Here is a 9,393-nt window from a genome sequence, read left to right as displayed (position 1 = left end):
CAGGCATCCCAGCTCTGTCACTCTGTTTCATTTCCTGGAAATGTGGTCACTTACCAAACTTCTCTAGGTCCCACTTTTCTCACCTTCGATATGAAGAGGTTAAACAGCAGAACACAGAATGTCTTTCTAGTATGCTTTCATCATCCGTAAGAAAGATTATTCTGTTCCCTATTCTCTTTTATCCTTTAATAACTGTGTATGGGGTTTGCCCTACTTGTCTTGCCACTCATTTTCATATGAATTTCATTTTCCTGAACTGTTAGAAGACTTGGTACTCGCAGGTTGTCTAACTTCACAAAGCTCCCTCTTCTATAGGCCCCATGTTGTATTATGATGTAAGGCATCTTGCTTCCTGAGATGTCCTTGCCCTGTCCCCTCCCCAACTTGTGTCTTCGTCTTTTCTCTTCCTCTCCCTTACCCTCCCCCTGCTAACTCACTCCCGACCAGAGAGAGGTGTCTCCCTAGTATGGGCCTGGTCCTGGAAGGAAGCTATGCTTGCTCAGGCCTGAGAGCTCATGGGAGATGGGCTCCCAGACCTTCCCCAATCCCCTTGCACTTGGCTGAGATGGGAGTGGGGGAGCTTTTGCAGCTTCACCCACTGCTCCTAGCTTCATTCACCTCACTTCCCAGGGTACACCTGCCAGCCACATGGGGATTCTCCTGTTCTCAGCTCAAACATACTGACGTCCCCGTTGGTCCCCCCACCTTCTCTCACATGGAAGCACACAGCTCTTGTGCTGTTGGTGGCTGGTCTACACCTATCTATATTTTGAGATTCCTTCCCCGGTGTCCTAACAGATATGGCATTGGCCTCCTATTTTGAGATTCCTGGGTATACCTTGTTGGCTTAACTTTGTTAATGCCACCCATAGACTTTTGGTTTTGTGATCTCGTTGCATGACTTCTTTTTGTGAACCACTGAAAAATTCTAAAAAACAATGCTGATGCCTCTGCCACCATGTTCCTAGAGCTCTCAAGAGCATGTATTTTAATCTACTGTTCAGAATCACAGACAGCATCTTCACATTAGTTGTTCCTTCAATAACTTAAAAGTACAGATAAGTAAAATGAACAAATGAGGAAGATACTGAGTTTTCCAAGATAAATAAGCTCTGGTTTTCATGGTCCAGACAGTTTTGTTGTAGAATTAAGCTGCTCCTCAAATAAGGTAGGTAGTAACCCAAGTGTCGGCCTCCCATCTTCGACATGCACCTTCAACACAGTGTAGGCAAGCAGAAGAAGCAGAAGAAGATTCATGTGACTCCCTCCCGAGTTGTTCACTCAGACCTGGGTCCTTACCGTCTCTTACCAGGCTCGCTCCAACTACATGGCTGTTCAATTTCCAGAATGCCTTCTGCCTGTGCACAGGATAAGGAACAAGACATACCCACCACTGCTTGGCCCTCTTTTCCCCCACCATATCACACACAAGGTTTTACTGAAAAATTGAACTAACAAGGGAATTACAGAACAGGGTGGGGGTGGGAAGCAGGAAGTGGGAATGATTTGTGTCTTTCTGTATCCCAATCAAGGCTCTTCTGTTGGTCCAAAAGAAATGGCAAAAAGAAAGAAAGGAAGGAAAGAAGGAAGGAAGGAAGGGAGGGAGGGAGGGAGGGAGGGAGGGAGGAAGGAAGGAAGGAAGGAAGGAAGGAAGGAAGGAAGGAAGGAAGGAAGGAAGGGAGGAGTCCAAGAAGTCACAACTTCACAAAGAGCCTTCATGGATACTCCCAGTTCCTAATTTTTTGCTCTTCTGTACTTTTTACAAAAATACTTTCTTCTAATCCTTACTCTCATGTGAATTTCCACCAACTTTCTAGAAAACCTCATGCCATACCCAGAGTAATCTTTCCTTGTAGTGGCTTCATGGTGCTGCATTTCTTCAATGCTCAAATGTTTATATTAGAGTAAGTTCTGAAGGTTATAGCAGAACAGAGATCAAATTTATATTCAGTCTTTGGTGGGTAGAGGTGCCCTAAACCCTGTTCTCTTTGAGATCTCTCCACCAGTGTGAACTGCAGCTTTGCTTCTCTGTTCTTCTCACTGCCCCAAAAGTAACTGTTAAGTTATTCAAATAGACCAAAGCACACATACATGCACAGACACACATCTCTTCCAAAAATAATACTAATTCTCAGAGGCAGTAAAGTTTAAAACCATCAGAGAGAATACAAACATTGTTCTACCAAGCCATGATTTGTCATGCCACCTCTGCCACAATGGGGTTTCCTCTTTACTTTGCTATGCCCAGGATTCTGGGGTGCTTTGGCCCCTCCTCCATGACCCAGGCCCCTATACCCACATACTTTCACACCTGCTGGTGCTGGAAACAGCCTGTCACTGAGAGAGACACACCTCACAATGGTCATTCACTGAGCTGACCAGAGATGCTGCCAAAATGTAGAATTTACTCCTTTTAAGAATGCAGTCATGAATATGGTTGCAAATGCCAGTTATATCCTGAGTATTCACAGAAGTCTTACCCAGCCCATTTTAAAGCTAACAGAAATCATGCCACTAGCCCAAAGGCAGGCCTACAAACAAGAGCCCATGCAATCAAAGAACAAGAAAAGATCATATGGTTCTTGTTTTTTCTCTTGCTGATATGATGAATCACATTGATTGTTTTACGAGTGTTGAACCAGCCTTGCATCCTGGGGATAAATCCTACTTGGTCATGATGAATAATCTTCTTAATGTTTGGTTGTATCCTATTGGCTAGTATCTTGTTGAGAATTTTTGCATCGATGTTCATCAGGGATATTGGTCTATAATTCTCCTTTTTGGTGGGGTCTTTGTCTGGTTTTGGAATTAAGGTGATGCTGGCCTCATAGAACGAGTTTGGAAGTACTCCATCTCTTTCTATCTTTCTGAACAGCTTTAGTAGAATAGGTATGGTTTCTTCTTTAAACGTTTGATAGAATTCCCCAGGAAAGCCATCTGGCCCTGGACTTTTGTGTCTTGGGAGGTTTTTGATGACTGCTTCAATTTCCTCCCTGGTTATTGGCCTGTTCAGGTTTTCTATTTCTTCCAGTTCCAGTTTTGGTAGTTTGTGGCTGCCCAGAAATGCATCCTCTCAATAGATGCAGAGAAAGCATTTGACAAAATACAGCATCCATTCCTGATCAAAACTCCTCAGAGTGTAGAGATAGAGGGAACATTCCTCAACATCTTAAAAGCCATCTACGAAAAGCCCACAGCATATATCATTCTCAATGGGGAAGCACTGGCAGCCTTTCCCCTAAGATCAGGAACATGACAGGGATATCCACTCTCACCACTGCTATTCAACATAGTACTAGAAGTCCTAGCCTCAGCAATCAGACAACAAAAAGAAAAGACATTCAAATTGGCAAAGAAGAAGTCAAACTCTCCCTCTTTGCCGATGATATGATACTCCACATAGAAAACCCAAAAGGCTCCACCCCAAGATTGCTAGAACTCATACAGCAATTGGCAATGTGGCAGGATACAAAATCAATGCCCAGAAGTCAGTGGCATTCTATACACTAACAATGAGACTGAAGAAAGAGAAATTAAGGAGTCAATCCCATTTACAATTGCACCCCAAAGCATAAGATACCTAGGAATAAACCTAACCAAAGAGGTAAAGGATCTATACCCTAAAAACTACAGGACACTTCTGAAAGAAATTGAGGAAGACACAAAGAGATGGAAAAATACTCTATGCTCGTGGATTGGAAGAATTAATATTGTGAAAATGTCGATGATACCCAGGGCAATTTACACGTTTAATGCAATCCCTATCAAAATACCATGGACTTTCTTCAGAGAGTTAGAACAAATTATTTTAAGATTTGTGTGGAATCAGAAAAGACCCCGAATAGCCAGAGGAATTTTAAAAAAGAAAACCATAGCTGGGGGCATCACAATGCCAGATTTCAGGTTGTACTACAAAGCTGTGGTCATCAAGACAGTGTGGTACTGGCACAAAAACAGACACATAGATCAATGGAACAGAATAGAGAATCCAGAAGTGGACCCTCAACTTTATGGTCAACTAATATTCGACAAAGGAGGAAAAACTACCCACTGGAAAAAAGACAGTCTCTTCAATAAATGGTGCTGGGAAAATTGGACATCCACATGCAGAAGAATGAAACTAGACCACTCTCTTTCACCATACACAAAGATAAACTCAAAATGGATGAAAGATCTAAATGTGAGACAAGATTCCATCAAAATCCTAGAGGAGAACACAGGCAACACCGTTTTTGAACTTGGCCACAGTAACTTCTTGCAAGATACGTCCATGAAGGCAAGAGAAACAAAAGCAAAAATGAACTATTGGGACTTCATCAAGGTAAGAAGCTTTTGCACAGCAAAAGATACAGTCAACAAAACTCAAAGACAACCTACAGAATGGGAGAAGATATTTGCAAATGATGTTATCAGATAAAGGGCTAGTTTCCAAGATCTATAAAGAACTTATTAAACTCAACAGCAAAGAAACAAACAATCCAATCATGAAATGGGCAAAAGACATGAACAGAAATCTCACAGAGGAAGATATAGACATGGCCAACAAGCACATGAGAAGATGTTCTGCATCACTGGCCATCAGGGAAATACACATCAAAACCACAATGAGATACCACTTCACACCAGTGAGAATGGGGAAAATTAACCAGACAGGAAACCACAAATGTTGGAGAGGATTTGGAGAAAGGGGAACCCTCTTGCACTGTTGGTGGGAATGTGAACAGGTGCAGCCACTCTGGAAAACTGTGTGGAGGTTCCTCAAAGAGTTAAAAATAGATCTGCCCTACGACCCACCAATTGCACTGCTGGGGATTTACCCCAAAGATACAGATGCAATGAAATGCCGGGACACCTGCACCCCGATGTTTATAGCAGCAATGTCCACGATAGCCAAACTGTGGAAGGAGCCTCGGTGTCCATCGAAAGATGAATGGATAAAGAAGATGTGGTCTATGTACACAATGGAATATTACTCAGCCATTAGAAATGACAAATACCGGGATCCCTGGGTGGCGCAGAGGTTTAGCGCATGCCTTTGGCCCAGGGCGCGATCCTGGAGACCCAGGATCAAATCCCACGTCGGGCTCCCGGTGCATGGAGCCTGCTTCTCCCTCTGCCTGTGTCTCTGCCTCTCTCTCTCTCACTGTGTGCCTATCATAAATAAATAAAAATTAAAAAAAAAAAAAAAGAAATGACAATACCGACCATTTGCTTCGACGTGGATGGAACTGGAGGGAGGGTATTATGCTGAGTGAAATAAGTCAATCAGAGAAGGACAAACATTATATGGTCTCATTCATTTGGGGAATATAAAAAATAGTGAAAGGGAATAAAGGGGAAAGGAGAAAAGATGAGTGGGAAATATCAGAAAGGGAGACAGAACATGAGTGACTCCTAACTCTGGGAAACGAACTAGGGGTGGTGGAAGGGGAGGTGAGTGGGGGGTGGGGGTGACTGGGTGACGGGCACTGAGGGGATGAGCACTGGATGTTATTCTATATGTTGGCAAATTGAACACCAATAAAAAATAAATTTATAAAAAAAAACAAAGAATAAGAAAAACCTCTCCTGATACAGAGGAAGTTGATATAGAGTATCTTAATCTATTGCTCTGTGACAAATTATTCCAAAACTTACCACATTAAGACAATAAACATTATTATTTCACAGTCTCTGTGGGTCATTGGGCGTGGCTTAGCACGGTGGTTCTGTTCAGGCTGATACTCACGTGGCTATTGATCTAAAACAAAACAAAACAAAACAAAACAAAACAAAAAAAATGCAATCATGTTCTTAGGCAAGAGCCATCTTCCTCCCCAGTCTAGGAAAGAAGGGAAGAGTCAAAATCACTTTCATTTTTCCAATTACATTCAGCAGTATTGCAGCACACCATAGCACTTCTCCTACTTGGTACTGAAGATAGAAGCCAACCACAGATACAATACAAGCCTATGTTGAGGAGACCTCTCTTAGTAGCCCAAGCCCAGGAGATCAAAGGATCTTTCAGAGAGAATCAACCAGCCTGGGTACAAGTGCTTGAGATTTGCTATCTCCCTGACTCAGCTTTGTCCTTTTTTCTCACAAAATTAACTTGGAAATCTGGCCTCTTTTTCCTATCATCCAATGCCAGGTGCCTATCTCTAGTTTACTCACGCCTGTTCTTGCAATGAATTATTAAGATGACACTATTTCTCCTCAAACCCTGCAGATGTCTCTTCTCTTTCCCAAAGTTTCCCATGCAAGAGGGTAGCAACAACCATAGCACCTGGTGATGCTCAACAAATACCAAGGGAGTTTTGTTTCAGGGAAACTTTCTTTCAGGAACAGTATGAAACACTCAGAAAAGGTTGGGCTCTGGAATCAAAAAGATCGGAGTTTGAATCCTGGCTTTGGCAATTACATGTAATATAACCTTGAACTTAGTTCATTAAGCCTCATTACAGGACTTTGGAAAATAAGAATAATAATGCATAACTCAAAAGATTTGGGTTATAAATGACTTTTACATCTGTAAAGGATTCCGATCTGTGCACATGGCAGTGGGGCAGATATGGTTTTAAGAATTTTGCTGATTTTTCAAATTTGGTAAATCTGATGCCAAGTCCTCCCACTCACCAGGGGTTGAGAAATGCAATTGATGAATCTAGCATAAGTAACATTTGAATGAGTTAAGTCCTCAATTGCCAATTGGAAGTTAATAAATAATGTCCAAAATTAATGAGAATTAGCCTGTTATTTCTATAAAATACCATATTATATGGAAATATGGGTATAAGGACCAGAAAAAATAGATGAAAAGTAGTTCCTATAGGAAGAAAAGCCATATGCTGATCACATAAGATAGAGAACTGATTTTTTTGTTGTTGTCACAAAATAGTGTCATTTCCATATGCACAGAGGTTCCTTTATATCTATTATCTGGTCTCAGAGTAAAAAAATTCTAATAGGTTGAAAGCCCTAAATGTTTCTTTGTATAAAACATTTTGCAAGGGCGCTTAGGTGGCTGAGTAGGGTAAGTGTCCTGCTCCTGATTTCAGCTCAGGTCATGATCTCAGGACTGAGATAAAGCCCTGTGTACTGGGTTCTGTGCTGGGTGTGATGCCTACTTAAGATTCTTTATCCCTCTCCCTCAGCCCCTCCCCTCCTCCCTCTAAAACAAAACAAAACATTTTGCAGTTAGGCAAAACAACCTACAGAAACATGTAAGACCATGACATAAAGATTGCCCAGGATTTCCTTGTGCCAAAATATTTTCTTAAGTGTTACCTGGATGTTATTCAGTCCTTTGTCCAAATTCTACCATGAATTCATTCTGGATCATTAGACAAGCTGCTCCACTTCTATGAGACTTAAAGTCCTTATTTATAATGTTAGATCCATTTAAAAAGCTTCCTTCCAAAACCTGTTATTATTATTTCTGTCTTTGTAACTAGCTATCAGAATGGAGACTGGATGATTTTTGAAGCCACTCTCAGATTTAAAATGTTGCACACTGAGCAGATGATTCTTGTATTTGTGTCTCTTTTGCAACAGCTATTCTGCTTGTGTGCAGTTGTGTGACCTTCCATTCTCATTTCTTAGATCCCTGTGATACGAAGCAGTCTCAATTTCAGTGTCTGATGAAATCCTCTCCTTCCTCTCTCCTGGATTTCAAGCAAAGTCTAAAAAGAAACACAACCAGGCACCATGGGATCTGCAGATGGCTCATAAAACATAAACTGAATCACAAACACAGAACAAGCAGAGGACAGAGAGAAACAGCTTGAGGTTAGATGTTTTAGAATTTTCTAAGAAAATCCAAGAGCCACACCTCAGGCTGCATTTGATACTGATGTTTCTTTATTGATATAAGGTTGGGGGGCTTGAAAATCTGCAGTATATACAACACCAGTAAATACTAAAATTCACTATTCTAAATAATTCAAAGGAAAGACAGCTTAGTTTTATTTTACATTGAATTACATATTTTCAAAGGTTAGTTCTTCTAAATCCAGAAATTACTCTGCAGACAAGACTTATGGAGGTATGTTTTATTTTAAGATTGGCAAAATATTTTAAAACAATCATGAGATTATTGTAATTTTTTAAAATAAAGCACACTTCTGTTTAAAATCCTGTAAACCTCGTTTTTCTACCAGGTTTCCTTAGAAGACAAATATTTTTGTTGCTCTCATAAATCTCAACCTCAAAGGATTCTTCCATTTTCAGATTTGTTCTGAGTTCCCAGCTATGTGGCCATAAAACCATCCACACAGACCTTCAGGGAAAAGACCTATCTGGTCATCTGGGGTGTCCCTTCTGTCACCAAGTATTGCTCAAAATTCTCCCCTGAGGCATCTTCTCCAGTGATTTGTGCAACTTTACAATAGCTCAAGAAATTGTGCGTCCATGGCTTCTTTTAAATGAATTTCCATCATTACAATTAAACTTACCTCACTTTTCTCATGACGCTCAACTCCATCCTGATGTCTGTCTTTGCTTGGCAATGACATCTAGATTTTTTTAAATGGCTGTCTGCTTGTTTGCAAGGCATTTAGCACCATCATTGACACTTATCCCCAAATTCTTCTGCATGTCCCTAGCATCTTGGCATTTCTTCCCTGTTGTATTTGTTCTGGGCAGAAAAAAAGATTTTTTTCTCTCCTGGCACCTCAGTTAGTGCAGCCAAATACCGGCTCTATCTTGCTTTCTTTTTTTTTTTTTTTTTTTTTTTTTTTTTTTTTTAATTTTTATTTATTCATGATAGGCACACAGTGAGAGAGAGAGAGGCAGAGACACAGGCAGAGGGAGAAGCAGGCTCCATGCACCGGGAGCCTGACGTGGGATTCGATCCCGGATCTCCAGGATCACGCCCTGGGCCAAAGGCAGGCGCCAAACCGCTGCGCCACCCAGGGATCCCTCTATCTTGCTTTCAGGACATCACCAGATTTTCCACTTGGGACACCTCAGGGTCCTTCATATTTGCAGCCTTTCTTTTCCAACAAATATTCTTTGACTGGCAGATGCTGAAGATACCACATGAGCAGGAGAGACCAAGTCCTTGTCCTCAGGAAACTAACATGCTAGGGAGAGATAAACAACAAAAAATTTTGAATTGTTCTGTCATGTTGGGTAGAAAACAGCTATGAAGCAAAATAAAGCACAGTAAGGGCATACGGAGTGGTGGGGTGCTACTTCAGATGGGGGAGTGAGAGAAGAGCTCTGTGAGGAGATGGTGTTTGAACAAAGGCTTGAGTGACACAAAAAACTCAAGCCAGGAAACATGAGAAAAATGTAATATGGTATTTAGCACACATGGTAAATGTAGCTGGGCTGCAATTTTCCTTTTGGGTAAAGCGAAACTTAGTAAAATTCCTCATTTTGTTTTCCACAAACTAGTGTTACCACTTCTTT

General features: G+C 41.2%; 1 long non-coding RNA gene across 1 annotated transcript; it reads right to left on the bottom strand.

Moving 5' to 3' along the window:
* Nucleotides 1-5,633: 5,633 nt before the first annotated feature.
* LOC111090724 lies at nucleotides 5,634-8,688 on the bottom strand. The gene is made up of 3 exons (XR_005353150.1): nucleotides 8,433-8,688; nucleotides 7,267-7,661; nucleotides 5,634-5,740 (listed from the first exon to the last, which is right to left on the bottom strand). It is a non-coding gene; the product is annotated as an uncharacterized LOC111090724 (long non-coding RNA).
* Between the last annotated feature and the right edge of the window lie 705 nt (nucleotides 8,689-9,393).

The sequence above is a fragment of the Canis lupus genome, chromosome 1 (assembly GCF_011100685.1).
Source record: "Canis lupus familiaris isolate Mischka breed German Shepherd chromosome 1, alternate assembly UU_Cfam_GSD_1.0, whole genome shotgun sequence".
NCBI lineage: Eukaryota > Metazoa > Chordata > Mammalia > Carnivora > Canidae > Canis > Canis lupus.
Note: the sequence above shows the minus strand (reverse complement) of the source record. Positions and strands in the feature narration are given on the sequence as shown.